Source organism: Myotis brandtii, unplaced genomic scaffold (genome assembly GCF_000412655.1).
Source record: "Myotis brandtii unplaced genomic scaffold, ASM41265v1 scaffold358, whole genome shotgun sequence".
Taxonomy (NCBI): Eukaryota; Metazoa; Chordata; class Mammalia; order Chiroptera; family Vespertilionidae; genus Myotis; species Myotis brandtii.
Window position 1 is genome coordinate 1,924,968 of NW_005363772.1, and position 17,774 is coordinate 1,942,741.

General features: G+C 37.8%; 1 protein-coding gene across 4 annotated transcripts in view; it reads left to right on the top strand.

Annotated features, from left to right (window-relative positions):
* The first annotated feature begins 2,251 nt into the window (after nt 1-2,251).
* LRMP (lymphoid-restricted membrane protein) overlaps nt 2,252-17,774 on the top strand; it is a 60,628-nt gene continuing 45,105 nt past the window's right edge. For all 4 annotated transcript variants that reach the window (XM_014544250.1, XM_014544249.1, XM_014544252.1 and 1 more), the window contains exons 1-3: nt 2,252-2,318; nt 11,070-11,184; nt 11,639-11,801. The gene's annotated coding sequence lies outside the window, so the exon portion shown is untranslated. The remainder of the gene's footprint in view (nt 2,319-11,069; nt 11,185-11,638; nt 11,802-17,774) is intronic.

Genomic DNA, 17,774 nt, shown 5'->3' on the forward strand with positions numbered 1-17,774 from the left:
ACATAGAAGGATTCCATAAGACTATTTAGAATGGGGATACTTACATTGAGCCCCGGGCATTATTTTCATAAAATAAAAATGAATGTTCATTATTAGAATGATAAGAGTTCATTATTAGAATGATAAGAGTCATGAACATTTTGGTAATTGTCCCAGAACACTGAAACTGAGCAGCAGTGCAGTTTAATCAGCTTGTCATCTCTGGACACAATGATGGACCAAGAACTGCTGCTGTCACTGAGAGAACTCGAGCAGAAGGGAGTGGGATTCATAGCTACTCTCCAGAAGCTGGTATTACATAGCACACGCCTATCATGGGGTTTCACTGACTAGGAATGTCTGCAGACAACTGACCTGCAACCTGTCTGCTGAGCACAAGCACATGTGTGTGTTGTTAAGCCCCCAAATCATCCTACTATGAAAGAGAAAATTTTTCTCAAACATTCCTGAAGTTGATCTTCTAGTTCTGAGTCAATCAGGACTAACTGACCATTGGATATGGATTGCTTGAGCATAGTTTTCCTACAGGTTAATCTTTATTATCAAAGGGCTGAAGACATGGTATCTATTGAGCAATTTCCTTCTAGCTAATGACTAGCACCTCTTTCTTCATTTTGATATGTGACTGGAAACTCTAGATGGTCAGAGAAAGCAGAGAATCTTCATGTTGATATTTCCAGTCCCTTTCACAGTGCCTAGCGTGTATGGTAGGTAGTATTTAGTTTGACAAATGAAAAAAATCCACAAAAATGCTTGTTTCCTTCTATTTGAGAGGAAGATAAAAATGGATAGGTTTTGCTGGAAAATGATTCTATCTCTGCACATTCAGCATAAATAGAGAACCTGACAAGAGGTAGCATCTACCCATGGCAACGTCCTGGGGTAAAGGCAAGTCATTGAGAGGCGTTAGTTGAGAAGGAACTTTTCTCTAGGTTACTCTATAATAGAACTTTGGTCTATATTAGTTCTTATGTAATAGTATACGTCTTCCCCCTGAATTCCTAGTTGAAGATGTGAAACTCTTTTTCAGCATGAAGATGTTTCTGAAGTGGAAGCCCTCATTGACAGTCCTCTCCAGTGGGTAACTAGTCCAGAAATTACTGTGAAAGAAAAGTGGGAGAACATGCTTACTGTAAGTGTTCTGTATTTTTTGATTTTCCTGATTTCCCTTCTACCTTTGAAACCCAGGTAATACTCATTATGTACAGTACCATATCAGGCATTATTGAAGTCTTCTGCTATCTCAGTTTGATGCTCTGTGTAGAGTGTCTGTGGTGGATGTATGAATGTGCATATGAGGGTGAGGGTGAGCGTGACGGTTAGGATAACGTCTTTGAGGGTGAGGGTGAGGAAAAGGTGAGAGTGAGTGAGTGAGTTTGAAGATATGTGTTATATGTTGGAGAAACAAAGACTAAATAATATGACTTAATGAAAGAGTTTATTTTATTTGAATTCTTGTGAGAATTGGCTAGTCCAAGCCACTTAACATTGGCTTATTACAATTCTCTGACACTGGTAGGATGGTTAGTGTGCAAAAGAATCTTATTCCTGAGAATCTGACAGTTTTGTTATTCCCAATATTTGCAGAACATTGGAAAACCATGAGCTTCTTAGGTAGCCATTTCCAGTTTTGTTAGGAAAGAACCATATAAATCTCCTTAATTTATCTATCACTTATTATCTCTACTTCTTGATTGCCAGACAACTATTAATGTTTATCAGCCCCTAAATTACACTAAAACAAGAAGGAAACTCTGGAATGTTAATTTCAACCCCTTTGCCAAACCTTTTTTTAAAAAGTTGCTCTTGAAAATGCTAATCAACAGATACTGATTTTATCGCACTTCCTTGTCCCATGCTATTCTAAAGCAATTGTGATGATTGGTGAAATGGTCAGGAACCCACAATCTTAAGAAAGACAAATGAAATTCAATTTCATGCACTTGATAAGTACCCAATATCTACTTGTTAAGTTGAGATAATCAACCTAAAGGATAATCAGTCTTTGGGCAATTAAGAGTTAGTATGTGTTCAATTAGAATAATAACAGGGAGTACTATTGAAAGGAGAATGGCCACAGCATTTCATATTGCCTCTGTCATGTTTATATTTAACACTGGAATAGTGGAGTTTGTTTTGTGATTTTCCTTGTAGGAATTCAAATATACCATGGAAGAAAAACTAAATTTTTGCGTATTAATGCTGAAGAGCTTGGGAAACCACAAAGAATCTCTTGATAAAGAGTTTGTCAAGTTGATAGAGATTTTGAAGAGATTCGGGCTGGAATATTTTTATTTCGGAAAAGAATATCTTTCCAGGTGACGATCATTTATGTATAAGAAACCCATGCTTTCTGAACCTGACACCGTTATGATTGGGCCATAGCCTTCAGTTCATTTTTTCCCAAGTTCTATGTATTGATTTCAGATGATACTTTTTCAGGGAAGACATTTTGTCTGACAGTCTCGAATTGTGAAACAGTGTAAAATTGACTAATATATTCAAAATTGCAAATAGTGAACTTTAAAATCTGTGGAAAACCAGTATCAGAGTTATTTTCTCTAGAGAAGGAATTTGGAATTACAGAATATAGAATTCTTCTAACCATAGGGGCCTTAGAGACCATTTAGTAAAACCTCATTATTTTACACAAGACCGAGGCATAAGGATGTGAAGTGAATTGATCAAGATCTGAGAGTTAATGGAAAACCCACAGGTAGATCTATTAATGGAAGAACCTGATGCTGGGTCTGTTGACTCCTATCCCATTGGGCTTCGTGTTCCACCTTAGGATACAATGCATCACATTGGACACTAGGAGATAAATCTCAAGTGAAAAGAGTCTGGGGAATAAAGGGCTCTAAATATAAAATAATTTACCAACTAACCCTTTCTCTCACCTTAATTCTTATGATTATGGGGGATTCTTGAAATTTGTAGTTTGTAAAGCACATATACTAAACACAAGGGCAGTGAGTATATCTTTTGTTAACCTGTTTCTATAGCTGCTAGTACCATACTAAGTGTTCCCTTAAGAAGTGCTTTTCAAAGGAATGAATGAACATGGGTGTATACTGAATTTTAATAAGGTAAAAAAAAATGTCATTAGAGGCCAAGGTTGCTTTAAAAAATAGCCAGGAGAAAAACTATTTTCTTCCCCCTCAGTAAGGAAACTAGATGCCAGAGATAATACCAGAAGGAACTCTCAAGAAAATAATCTTCTGCTTTTCCTAAGAAGCAGCGAGCCGAGACTTCCCCTTAGTGGTAAAGCTGTGGGTTAAGGAGATATGCAGCTTCCTTACCCAGATACCGTCTCCACAAAAGGGAGCATTGAAATTCTTCTGTTTAGCAACAAAGAACTATTTTGAGAGAGGCCTCTACTACTAGAGTCATCTCTGAATACATGAATCTTCTGTATTATCTACTAGACACACAAGAAGCCCAGTTAAATAATAGTAGATGCAATTTGTTGAAAGCTTACTGTGTTGGATGTAGTGCTAAGAATTTGACGTGTATTTATCTCCAGAGTGGTTCGATAATGTCCCAAGGTCATCCAGGTAAGATTAAGTGACAACTGGGATCAGATCTAGATATGTCCAGCTTCAAAACGCATGTTCTTGCAACTATTAATCCCCCACTATCTACTTGCTAAAATCTGATATAATGTTCATTAAAAATATTCTGGAAACCTAGCAGTGGGAAAAATACTACTTATAAATGTAAGAAAAGTTTAGCCCCTGACTTATAGACATAATTTAAAATAGACAGAATCATATCAACACTATACACCAAATGACTTGGCTATGGGTTTTGACTATGCATGAGAAAATGAGTGGAGAAATTTGTGAGACTAAGTATTCTCTTTAGATGAGGTAGGAAATATTTTTTAAAGGCAACTTTCAGAGGCTATAAACTTATGAGGAGAAGGCTTCCATTCTGACATAGATAACTAGGCTCCAGAGCAGAGGAATGGAATTGAGAGTCAAGCCCGGCTAGTGTGGTTCAGTGGTTGAGTGTCAACCTGTGAACTGGGAGGTCATGGTTCGATTCCCAGTCAGAGCACATACCCAAGAGTCAAGGTGAGGTAGTGGGAAAAAAAATGTACCTCAAAAGGCTTGGTTTGAAAGGCATGTCATCATTGGACAACATCAAAGTGTCAGCTCTTTGCCTGACTCCGTTGCCCTGTCCCTCCCTCACAGGTACTAGGGAATTATAGGAAACGAGACAGAAATCTCTGCCTCCATGAAACTAACATCTATTGAGGGACACAGATGATAAACAAATAAACATATAGTTATATACTGTAATGCCAGATTGATATGAAGTAAATTAAAGCAGGATACGAAGACCAAGAATGACAGGGTCAGGAGAAACTAATTTTAGAAAAATGGCCAGGAAAACCCTGTCTGAGGAGTGATCAATTGAGTGGATAGCTGAGTGAAATGAGAGAGTGAGCTATGTAATGATCTCACAGAGTTTGAGGCAGAGGAACTAACTAGTGCAAAGGCCTTGTGGTTGTAATGAGATTGGTATGTTTGAGCATCGGTGAGAGGCCAGCGTGACTGGGGTGGAGTGAGTTCTGAGCAGCGGTGGAGATGAGGCCAGAGAGACAGTCAGGGGTCAGGTCCACAGCCTTTCAGTTCACGTTTAGGAGTGGGGATTTTATTCTGAGTGGATGGGAAGCCATCATAGGGTTATAAGCAGAAAAGTTTTGAAAGATTATTCTGGCTGCTGGGTAGAAAATTATCTATAGAGGGCAAGGTTTAAAGCAGTGGACTAGTGAGACGGGCTTTTTCAATAATAGATTGCCAGTTAAAGATCCTGAAACCAACTTACTGGATTATGACCCATTAAAAAAATACATATGAAATGTCAGAGTGTATTACATATAGTAAGAGTAAGTAATGTTTCATAACATTTTTGTTTCAGCTGTGACTGTGTGTGTGTGTTTGTGTGTGTGTACGTGTAATTGCTTGAAATATAAACTATTTATATTTACTGGGTCATGGTAAAAAAGCAAGACAAAAACATTGAGTTAAGAACTATTGCAGTAGTCCAGGTGAGAGATGTAACATGAGCCCGGGTGATTGCTGTAAAAGTGGTAAGGAATGGTTGGATTCAAACTATGTTTTGAGGATGGATCATATCTGACATGCTAGTGAATTAGTTGTGGGAATGCAAGAAAGAGAAGAGGCACCCTTGACTTAGAGGTTTGTGGTCTGAAACTAAAATCTATTTTGGATGCCTAAGTCTGGGGGAGACTCAGACTTGGCAGGAGTAGTAATCAAGATGTAGCGTTAACATGTTAGCAAGGAGAGTTGCTGAATTTAAAAATACACACTGAAAGCTAATATTTACCTCTTACTGTGATAATAATCTCAATAAAAGAAAAATCTTCAGTGGTTCAACAGCTGTTAAATTTTTTTAATGCTATAAACAATTCTTTTTTTAAATGTTTTTATTAATTTTAGGGGAGAGAGGAAGGAAGAGGGATAAAAAGCTAGAAACATCAGTGATGAGAGAAACCATTGATTGGCTGCCTCCTGCACTCCCACTACTGGGGACCAAGCCTGCAACCTGCGCATGTGCCCTGACTGGGAATAGAACCAGTGACCTATTGGTTCATGGGTCGATGCTCAACCACTGAGCCATAATGACCGGCTGTTAAATGTTTTTAACAGATGGTTCTATCTAATTTTTAAAAGCTATTTCTAAGATTGTTATGACTTATAAAGTACATAAAATGTATTATCTTATATATGCATACACATACAAGTTATTAAAAATTTAATATTATTAAGTATGTATTTCTATTGGTCCGCAGAGTCATTTTGCTTTCATTCAGATGATAGTGGACTCTTGAGAGCTTAGATCATTTCTCAAGGAACTATAAAAAAAAACAAAGTTTAAATTTAACACAAGGAAGGAAATAATAAAAATTAGAACAGAAGTAAACAAAATAGGAAAAAATCTTAAAAAATCAATGAAATTAATAGTTGGTTCTTGAAAAAAAAAGATAAACAAAATTAACAAATATTTAGCTAGACTTAGAAAAAGAGAATACTCCAATAAGTAAAATATGAAATGGAAGAGGAGACATTACAACTGATGCCACAGTAGGGGAAACTATCATAAAAGACTACTATGAACAATTATACACCAACAAATTGGATAACCTTGAAGAAATAAATAAGTTCCTAGAAACGTACAACTTAACCAAGACTGAATCAAGAAGAAACAGAATATCTGAACAGACCAATAACTAGTAAAGAGGCTGAGACAATATTCAGAAACCTCCCAACAAAGAAAAGCCCAGGACCAGTTGTCTTCACTGGTGAATCTATCAAACATTTAAAGAAGATTAACGCAAACTTTTGAAGCTCTTTCAAAAAATTGAAGAGGAGGGACAACTTACCGATTTATTTTATGAGGCCAGCATTATCCTGACACCAAAAACACTGCACACACACACACACACACACACACACACACACACACCACTATAGACCAATATCCCTGATGCATATACATGTAAAAATCCTCAACAAAATACTGGCAAACCAATTTCAACAGCACATTAAAAAGATGATTATATATCACGATCAAGTGAAATTTATCCCTTTGTTGCAAGAATGACTCAACATACACAAATAAATTAATGTGATACAGCACATTAACAGAATGAAGAATAAATATGACAAGAGCACCTAAATTGATTCCAAAAAAAACACCATTTAACAAGATTCAACACTCATAATAAAACTACGTATTCAAAAAACTAGAAACAGAAGGAAACTACCTCAACATTATAAAGGCTATCTACGAAAAACCCACAGCTAACATCATACTCAATGGTGAAAAACCGAAAGCTTTTCCTCTAAGTTCAGAAATAAGGCAGGCAGGCAGGCATGCCCACTCTCACCTCTTCCATGCAATATGGTACTAGAGCTATTAGACAAGACAAAGGCATCCACATTGGAAAGGAAGAAGTAAAGTTATCTCTGTTTGAAGATAACATGGTTTTATATATAGAAAACCCAAAAGACTCCAAAAAAACTGTTAAAACTAATAAACAAATTTAATTTTATATCATACAAAATGAACATACAAAAATCAGTTACATTTCTATAAAACTATTAATAAAATAGCTGAAAAGAAACCTGAAAAAACAATCCCATTTAATATAGCATCCAAATAAATAAAATACTTAGGAATAAACTTAACAAATGAGGTAAAGACTTGTATACTGAAAACTACAAAACATTGCTGACAGAAATCAAGACGTAAATAAATGGAAATACATCTTATGTTCATGGATTGGAAGACTTAATAATGTTAAAATATTCATACTATCCAAAGCAACCTACATATTTAATGTAATCCCTATCAAAATCCTAATGGTATTTTAAAACATATATATTTTATTGATTTTTTTTTTTCTGGAGAGGAAGGGAGAAGGAGAGGGATAGAGAGTTAGAAATATCAATGAGAGCCCACAACCAAGGTACATGCCCTTGACTGGAATCAAACCTGGGACCCTTCAGTCCATCGGCCAACACTCTATCCACTGAGCCAAACCAGTTAGGGCAATCCTAATGGCATTTTTTACAGTAATAGAGGAAAACAATCCTAATGTTCATATGGAATCACAAAGCACCTGAAACAGTCAAAACAATCTTGAGAAAAAACAAATCTGAAAGTATCACACTTCCTGGTTTCAAAATATATCATAAAACTACAGTAATCAAAACAGTATGGTACTGGTCTAAAGACAGGCATAGAGACCAAGAGAAGAGAATGAAGCAATCCATGCTTATTTGGTCACCTGATCTCTGACTAGTGTGCCAAGTATACACAATGAAAAACAATAGTCTTTTCAACAAATGGTGTTGGCAAAATTGAATATCCACATGCTAAAGAATGAATTTGATCCCTTATTATATACCATCTATGAAAATCAACTCAAAATGGAGTGAAGACTTAAACATAAAGCCTAAAACTGTAAAACTCCTAGAAGAAAATCTTGGGGGAGGAAGGAAACTTCATGACATTGTTCTTGGCAATGATTTCTTGGATAGGACACCAAAAAGCACAAGCAACAACAGAAAAAAATAGACAAGTTGATCTATATCAGACTTTAAAAAGCTTCTTCACAGCAAAGGAATTCACAGAGTGAAAAGGTAACCTATGGAATGAGAGGAAATATTCCAAACCATATATCTGATAAGGGGTTAATATTCAAAATACATGAGGAACTTCTACAATTCAATAACAAACAAACAAAAACACCAAATAACCCAGTTTGAAAATTGGCAGAGGACCTGAATAGACATTTCTTCAAAGAGGACATAGCCCATAGACATATGAAAAGGTGCTCAATGTCACTAATCATTTGAGAGATACAAGTGAAAACCACAATGAGATATCACCTCACATCTGTCAGATTGGCAATCATCAATAAATCAACAAAGAACAGGTGCTGGAGAGGATGTGGAGAAAAGGGGACCCTTGTGCACTATTGGTGGGATTGTAAATTAGTGTAGCCACTATAGGAAATACTATGGAGATTCCTCAAAAAATTAAAAGGGGTGCTGCCTTATCCAGCAATTCCACTTCTGGGTATTTATTAAAAACAAAAACACATGCACAAAAAACACACTAATTCAAAAAGATATATTTACCCCTATGTTCATTGCAGCATTACTAGTATTAGCTAAGATATGGAAGGAACATGGATGTCAATCAATAGATGAATGGATAAAGAAGAGGTTTTATGTTAAATAAGTCAAAGACAAATATTATATGATTTCACTTATAAGTGGAATCTATAAAAACAAAACAAATTAATAAAACAAAATACAAACAGAACCATAGATATGGAGAACAAGCTGATCATTGCCAAAATGGAGGCTGGGGGATGGGAATAAAAAAATGTGTAGTTGGGGGAAAAGAAATGATCAGAGTACTTAAATAGCCATTTTTCAAAAAAACAAAAACAAAAAAGATACACAATTGGCCAACAGGTATATGAAAAAAAATGCTCAAAATCTCCGATCATCAGGGAGATGCAAATAAAAACCACAATGAGTCATTTACAATGATGAATGAATCACACCTGTTAGGAAGACTGTCATTAAAAAAAAATCCAAAAAAATACCAAGTGTTGACAAGGATGTAGAGAAATTGAAACTCTGTATACTGTTCATGGGAATATAAAATGGTGCTACTGCTACGGAAAACAGTAGAGAGGTTCCTCAAAAAATTTTAAATAGAACTACCATATGATCTAGCAATCACACTTCTGGGTATATATCCAAAAAAAGTCAAAACAGAATCTCGAAGAGATGCTTGCACACTCCTGTTCATTGCGGCATTATTCAGAATAAGATGTGAAAACAGCCTAAATGTTCATCAGTGGGTGAATGAATAAAGTAATGCGGTATAGAAATAATATTCAACCTTAGAAAAGAAGGACATTTTGCCACATGCGACAACATGGATGAATCTTGAGGACCTTTTGCCAAGTGAAATAAATAAGTTACACAAGGACAAACTGCATGATTACACTTAAATGAGGTGTTAAAAATTATCAAACCAATAGAAGCAGAGAGTAGAATGGTGGTTTCCAGGGGTTAGGGGAGGAAGAAATGGGAGTTGCAATTCTTCAATGATATAGTTTTAGTTACATAGGATGAGAAAGTTGTAGGGATCTTCTGTATAACATTGTGCATATAGTTAACTCTGTGTTATATATTTAAAACTGTGTTAGGAGGGTAAATCTCATGTTAAATGTTCTCACCATGATTTAAGAAAAGAAAGCTCTGACTATAAGTTATTGTACAATCTTAGTAGAATATGTGTTCAGATGGTTTTAATTTTGTTTAGGGTTTTGTTTGCTGGTTCACTATAATGGTAAAGCATTCTTACCCATCCTTGTCTTTTGTGTGGTCCTTTTTGTAATCAGGGCAGGATTTATGACAACGCACAATGGGATTCTGTGTGTTAACATTTGAGGAGGCACCCAAACGGCCTAAACTTGACAATGTTTCCCTCCCTGCTTTGAAACTCCCAAAGTTTGTCATCCCTTTGAGCTAAGATCCTTATTCAGGTCAAGTTGTTTCCAGATAGTCACTGATATATTGATACATAGCATACTTCAAATAATCTCCTCTGTTATCAGAGTAGGTGCATTTTGACGTATTTTGAGAATTAAGGTCAGATCCGAAAGAGAGGTGACATAACAACACTAAGAGATTGGGGTGAGGAAGAAAGGGAGGGGAAGGTCTTCAGAAAGAAAAGACTGCAGGGGAAATACTAACAGCTGGGTTTCGTGTGAGCTTGGGAGCGCCCTTCCTGTCCTCATGGCACACATTTCTACCATGATTGGCAACTTTTAAGGAGAAAGGCTAAGGTCATGAAATAAAGTTTCTATTTCTTCTCTTTTTCCTCCCTCACTCATTCTTTTTTATTTTCTGCAAAAGCTAGCTGTGCTGTGTCAATATTGCACCTGCTACTGTGACCTCCTTGTAGCTCCATCCTCTAAGCCAGCGGTTCTCAACCTGTGGGTCGTGACCCCTTTGGCGGTCCAACGACCCTTTCACAGGGGTCGCCTAAGACCATCCTGCATATCAGATATTTACATTACGATTCATAACAGTAGCAACATTATAGTTATGAAGTAGCAACGAAAATAATTTTATGGTTGGGTCACAACATGAGGAACTGTATTTAAAGGGCCAGAAGGTTGAGAACCACTGCAAGCAGTTGGCCACCAATGCAAAGTGCTATGAATGCAGCCTGTGGGGAACTGAATATTCTGCTGTAAAATAGGAAACTACACATCCTGATCTGTAAAGTGAGGACATCAGGCTAAGTGATCAAGACGATGGCTTTAATTTAAATTCTATATTAGAGAAGCACTTGTATGAAGTAAACACTTTCACTCTTTCCTCTGATCTCTGAGGAAATGTATGAAGTCTGAATTTGTCACAACTTCCCAGGGGTGACTCTTAGTTGAAATGTCACTGACAGCTTGTGGTTTGGACTTTTTTTTTTTTTTTTAACTCCAGGCAGAAACAACTAGAAGCCATTAAACAACTGCAAGAAGATGCTGTCAACCAGGAAGCCATCCTCAGGAAGAAGGTCCAAGAAGCCAGTCAACGGCTAGAGGATGCAGAGGAGCAGGTAGGGCGGCCTTTGACTATATTATATTTAGGGGAAGCCTCCTCAGATGTCCTTAAAACCATGAGATAAAAATGGAGAAGGAACAACAACAGAAAGAAAGAAAGAAAGAAAAAAAAACCCCAAAGAGGAACTGTGAAGTTCAGTCCCTGGAGACTAGCAGTGTGCGGAGGAAGTAAAGGGGGGCGTTGTAAAAGAGGCGGTGTCAACAGTCTGCTGAGAAAGGAGGCAGCTCTGCAGAAAGAGGCAACTTGACATATCAGGACTGTTAGGGCGGTGGATAGAGCTGGGGCACACGAAGCCCATGCAAACACAGAATTGCAGAAGTTCAGTGGAGGCTTATCACTTCCCTGAGAACAAAAGCACATTTGCAGTTTCCTGTGCATAAGAGTGTGCGCTCAATGGCTTTCTTTCCGGGACACACTGTGAAAATCCAGTATTAACTGTATGTCTCCAGGTTGAGGACCGAGAGGGCACAGCCCACTCTGCCAGGGAAAAGGCGAAGTCGTTGCTGCATCAATCAGAGGAAGCAATTTCAGAACAACTGAGTCTCCAGGCTATAAATACCGAGTTAGTGAACACTTGCCAGGCCCTCGAGCAGAAGACAAGGAAACTGAAAAGTGAGTAGCAAATATTTGTTACGGCCCAGTTTCGTCCCCTCTGAGGTGGGGTGAAAGGACTGCAGCCATTTGTAGAGATTACAGCTGCTGTATTAGTGAGACAGTTATGACAATGAAATGGTTCCAGAAGGCGTACTGTGGGCGTTCAGAGGCATTTGCCTAGTAGCTAGGTAGATTGCTTTAACCACTGGCTTTCCTTTCGGTTGCTAAACTTGTCCGAGACTGTTAATGCTTTAAAAATTAAATAAAACGTCTCAATATCTGAAACAGTAAACAAGGGGGAAAAATCTTGTTCACCTGGGATATTTGAGCCTGCAAATTGTTTGTGGATTCTGCCCTGATTTTATTAGCTAGTTTGGACCCATCTTGTGGTAGAAAAGACCCTTCCTCTCTGTTTTCTTTTAAGCGGTTATTTTAGGGTTGGACAAAATGCTTATGAATTTAATGTGTGTCAAAATATTAAATATGTGTGAACATCCTTTTAAAATGTATTCTTTACATATATATTTTTGCTTTACAAGTTAGAATATTTTTTCGTTTTTCTACATTACCTAAAAGTGGGTAAGTGTTTACTAAGGATTTAGGTGAGAAGACAACTGTCAAATTACAGATGTCAGATTATGTATAAGTTTATTTTATTCTAAAAATGTCAAAAACAACAACAACAACACCATAAACATATAAAGCTTATTTATTTGACCATTTATCAGACAACTGACTTTGTTCAGCCAGCTTCTTGTTCTAAGTATAAATGTTCTTTTTATAGGAAGCTGTTGGTGTGGATAATAAACAATAAACTATAAGCTTAAGGCAAGCTAGAGATGGAACTTCTCGATGTGTTTATTTTGGATTTCTTGTACCCTCTCTATTGTTATCTGAGAAGGGTATCTAAGAGTTTAAAGGAACTGGCTAGTTTTAAAGTAGCAGTGGTTATGCAACATTTTATTATTCTTCTTAAACTTGCTAGCTTTTAATAACTCTAAGTATTGGGTTACGTTGTTTCACTCTGTCACACAATGTAAGGCTTGCTTTGAATGACACAATCTGTGTGTTATTTTAATATTGCCCAGAGGGCCTCAGAGAAGGTCCCTTTAGGACTAGAAGTGTTCAGGTTGAGGCATGAATAATAACCAAATTTGGTTTATGGTGTGTTTGCTTTGGACACTATGCTAAGAGGACTAATCTTTTGGTGCAGTTATATTTATCTTTTGATTAAATCGATACTATACACACACCCCCATATTTTATAAAACTAAGAATTTATCACTTCTCCCAAACCCCCATGATTTCTTCTTTGAAGTCAACTTTTGTAACTTATCTCAAAATATACATTTCTGATATTATGAACTTGCTACTGTCTTCCCAGTTTATCCTCAGGAGATAATTGGTCCAAAAAATATTAAAATTATTAAAATATTCAACCCAACTGCTCAGGGTTGAATGCATGCATTTTCTTTTGGGTGGATAAAGTAGGGTGGATGACTCCTTTCTGTCCCTAGGTGCTCACAACCTGCTTGGCTTTAGGAACTCTTCTACTTAATGGTATTTTTTGCTACATAAGGAAGGCAAATGTGTCAAGATTGTTCTCTTACAACCATTTGTTTCTGATGATCTTCCTAATAATTCTCTTAAAAAATCAACCTTTGCAAGAAGAGGGAAATGTAGGTAGCAGATATTTTTTCAAAAACATATTTTATTCATTTTTTTTTTTTTTACAGAGAGGTAGCGAGAGGGATAGAGAGTTAGAAACATCGACCAGCTGCCTCCTGCACACCCCCTACTGGTGATGTGCCTGCAACCAAGGTACATGCCCTTGACTGGAATCGAACCTGGGACCCTTCAGTCTGCAGGCCAACGCTCTATCTACTGGGCCAAACCGGTCAGGGATAGATAGCAGATATTTTTGACAAGTTCTATAGAGCAGACTTTCCAGACAGGCTGACTAAATGTCACTGAGGTAAGACGGTGATCACACAAACATCCTTGCACCTCCTGCCATGACCACTGCCACCACATGCTGTTGGAGTTCTGAGTCAACATTTGAATTCTGGGTCAGAAAATAAAAATATTGAAATCCATTGGTTCTTCTGAAACTTTCCGGTTAGCTTAATAAAGTCATTAAGTATGTAAAGCAACTACTTTCTGTTCCATCTAAGAAGGGCTCGCTAGCAAATGGTGTGGGATGCAGTTGTTTTGTTCATCTGCTCAGGTCAATGACAGTGGTCACAAACTGGAACCAGGAAGCTGTTTATGCCATTTGACTAGACATTCAGAATTTAGTGCTTAATGGAGAATAGTGTTCAGCTTTTCAATGTGCCACCAGGACTGGATTGATTTGCGACATAACCCGCATACGTGCTTGCCTCCATGAGCGGTGCCATTAGAACGGCTACCTTTCTTGAACGGTTACTTGTATGTTTTCTGCTGCTTCTTGCCTTTGTGTGTACCTAAGCATCTTGTTACAAAGGCAATACTGTATGAGTAAATTGATGTTTACTTTAAAAAGGGAATAAAAACATCTTAGATCTAGGGTGTGCACTCAACATACTAGGGTGAATCTAATATACATGAAACATACACTAATTGACCTCATCTAAACCATAACCCCTTTACTATTCATCCTTTTTTTTCTTTCCTATCTGACATGAAATTATCATTGAGTCACTCATTTAATAGACAATGAGGGAATTACCTTTAGAAACCAAGAACTTTTCATTGGGGGGAGAGCCTGAGAAGGTTCTGTTTATCATAACTCCTTTTTGGAACAATGTCTATGTATGAACTGTATAGTTTAGAGAAGGCTTTCATCTAGATGATCTTACTGGAAATTCTTCTAGCTTGCTATTCTTAGCATGGAGGTCATGAGATAAGGGACAGACAACAGCCTTACAACTTTGCGGATGGATGCAAGGTGAGAGCCCCATGTCCTCAGCAGTCAGTACACAAGAGGGGAATGAGACAAGAAAGGGGCATTCAGGTGATAAAGACATTTTAGGATAGGTGTTGAAATGTGAGCCAAGGAGAAAACCAAAGTCAGGTATAGCTCTCTCAACACCTCTAATGAGATGGGGGCCTAAATTTTCCCCAATGAAGGGTGCTGGTATGGATGAAGTAACCTAGGAGGCAGTATAGCTTGATGATTAAGAGCATGGGATTTGAAGTTAAACCCGTGTTCCGATTCCTGCAAAGGAGAAACTGGAGAGAGTTGGGTAAATCACTTTACCTGTTGGAGCCTCAGTATCCTCTTCCAGAAAATGCAGCAGTCGCTCATTTATAAGTAACATAACAAATGCAAAACAGTAACTAGCGCTTGGTCATACTTGGTGCCGTCTGTTGCAGTGATGGCGAACCTATGACACGCGTGTCAGAGGTGACACGCAAACTCATTTTTTGGGTTGATTTTTCTTTGTTAAATGGCATTTAAATATATAAAATAAATATCAAAAATATAAATCTTTGTTTTACTATGGTTGCAAATATCAAAAAATTTCTATATGTGACACGGCACCAGAGTTAAGTTAGGGTTTTTCAAAATGCTGGCACGCCGAGCTCAAAAGGTTCGCCATCACTGTCAGCTAGGGCATATTCCTGTCACATTAATTGCCTCATCATGATTGGCAGATGAGTAAGGGCATGTTAGTTTACTATGGGCGTTAGATTGTTTTTATTTTCGATTTTCCTGGGGATAAGATCTGGTTGGAAGGAATAGAACCGTAACCTCCCTTGGCTGCTGACAGGCAGCAGGAGCCCTTTCTGCCGTCTTTTAAGAAAATTAAAAACAAGTGTCTGCTCCTGGGCCTTGCTCCCCAGAGAAGCGCTGCCCCTGCCTTGCGGGGCTCTGGCTTGTGGCCGACTGTACCATCTTCTGCACTCACTTTTGTGGCTGCCCTGCCTCAGAGACCCACTGCCACCAGCATTTCATTGGCACCCCGCCAGCACCAGGCCATTTCAAGGGTCAACAGTATCTGGTATCCTGCGAGGCAGCCTTTGGCCATTTTCACATGCATGTCTCAGTGATCCAAGTTACCTTCCTAGGTACTAATAACTCAATAACTATGTGTGTTAGTGCTCTGGTTTCTACCTAATGCTAACTCATCAACCCTGCTATTTCTGTTCTTGTTAAAGTTTTAAAAGTATTTTTTATGGGTGAATAATGACCATACCACAAAAAGTTCAGATCTTAACTTTACTGTTCAACCAGTTTGACAAATGCGCAGGGAAACACAGAATTTCTGTAGCCCCAGAGAGCTCTCCTGTGCCCTTGCCGGTCACTCCCCCTTCCCCGCCATCACCACCACAAGGAGCAACCACCTATCTGATCTCTGTCACTGACGGGTTAGTTCAGCCAATTCTGGAAGTGAGTTATACAGTATGCACTGCGTATGTGCCTGCCTGCTTTCCCTCAGCATAGTATTTATCCGTGTTGTGTTCACCAGCGGTATGCCCTTTTCATGGCTTAGTTGTATGTCTCTGTAGGAACATTCCATAATTTGGTTATTTTTTTTTCCTCGTGGACATCTAAATTATATACAGTTTTGGGTTGTTATAGAGAAAGATGCTATGAATATTCATGAATGGGTCTTTGTGTGGACATATGTGTTTTTAAAAATATATTTTTATTGATTGCAGAGAGGAAGGGAGAGGGAGAGAGATAGAAACATCAATGATGAGAGAGAACCATTGATCAGCTGCCTCCTGCACACCCCCTACTGGGGATGGAGCCTGCAACCTGGGGATGTGCCATGACTGGGAATAGAACCGGTGACCTCTTTGGTGCATGGATCGACACTAAACCACTGAGCAACACAGAACCGGTGACCTATTTATTTGGTGCATGGATCGACACTAAACCACTGAGCAACACCAGCTGGGCATTGCCCATTTTCAAATTAGTACATTTGTCCTTTTGTTATTGTGTTGCAGTTGCAGGATTTTTTTTACATAACGTATGTAAGTCCTTTGACAGATATACGTCTTGTAAATCATTGTAGTTTTCAATGAACCCTGGTATTTTTAATGCACAATTTTATTGAACATGACGTAACATATATTGTTATAAAAGTCCTTATTCCCTAAAAGTCAATGATTATTGATAGCTAAAATTATTTCAGCTCTAATATTATGGTTTTGATTTTCAACAGTCAATTAATTGCAGGCCTTTGCCTGAAAGCCTCATTGCACAGTCATTTAGAAAACTGTTTTATCTCAGCTTCTTCCAAAGGCAATGTATCCAAGACACCTGCTCCCAGCCTACATCACAGATGGCAACAGCAGGGGATGCAGTGCCCATTTTTTTCTTGCTTCCATGCGAAGCCTAAATGTCCTAGAGACATGGCAGGTCCAGCTCCAGATACATGAAGGAGAATGCAAAGGTGAATGCAAATTAGGGTCATAAACCAGCTTGTTTTGCCTTGTGAAACATATGGAAATAGTTGCTACACATTGCACAAAGCATCTGTTGAAATAAGGTTTACAATTTGAATGTTTGGAGACGGACTGTTTCTAAAACCCAAGATTGCCTCGTAGGAAGGCAGATGGGCAATTTAGACAGTCTTATACTAACTTGTTATTTCTTCTGAAACACAAGTTAAATTTGGAAATTCAAAGACAGTGTTTTGGAGATATACAACCTTCAGAAACATAATGTTCCTGGCTGCTTTTGAAAGCTTTGGTTGCTGTTGCTTAGATGTAGGTCAAGAAGAGGATGGGACCTTATTTCTTAATATAGTTGATGCAGAGAATTTAAAAAAATTGAATATTTATTAAAGTTCTAAGTATTAAGAATTTTTTTCAAGTTTAAATTACTCAAATATGTTAGAAACGAATGTCCCAGTGCATGGATTCGTGCACATTGAAAGGAAAGTAATTAGAAGAAATATTTTAATACTGCTATTCGCCCTTTCTCTATAATAGAAGTGTCAATCAAATTCACAATCAACAATGACAGATCGAAACACACGCATGTGATTGGCG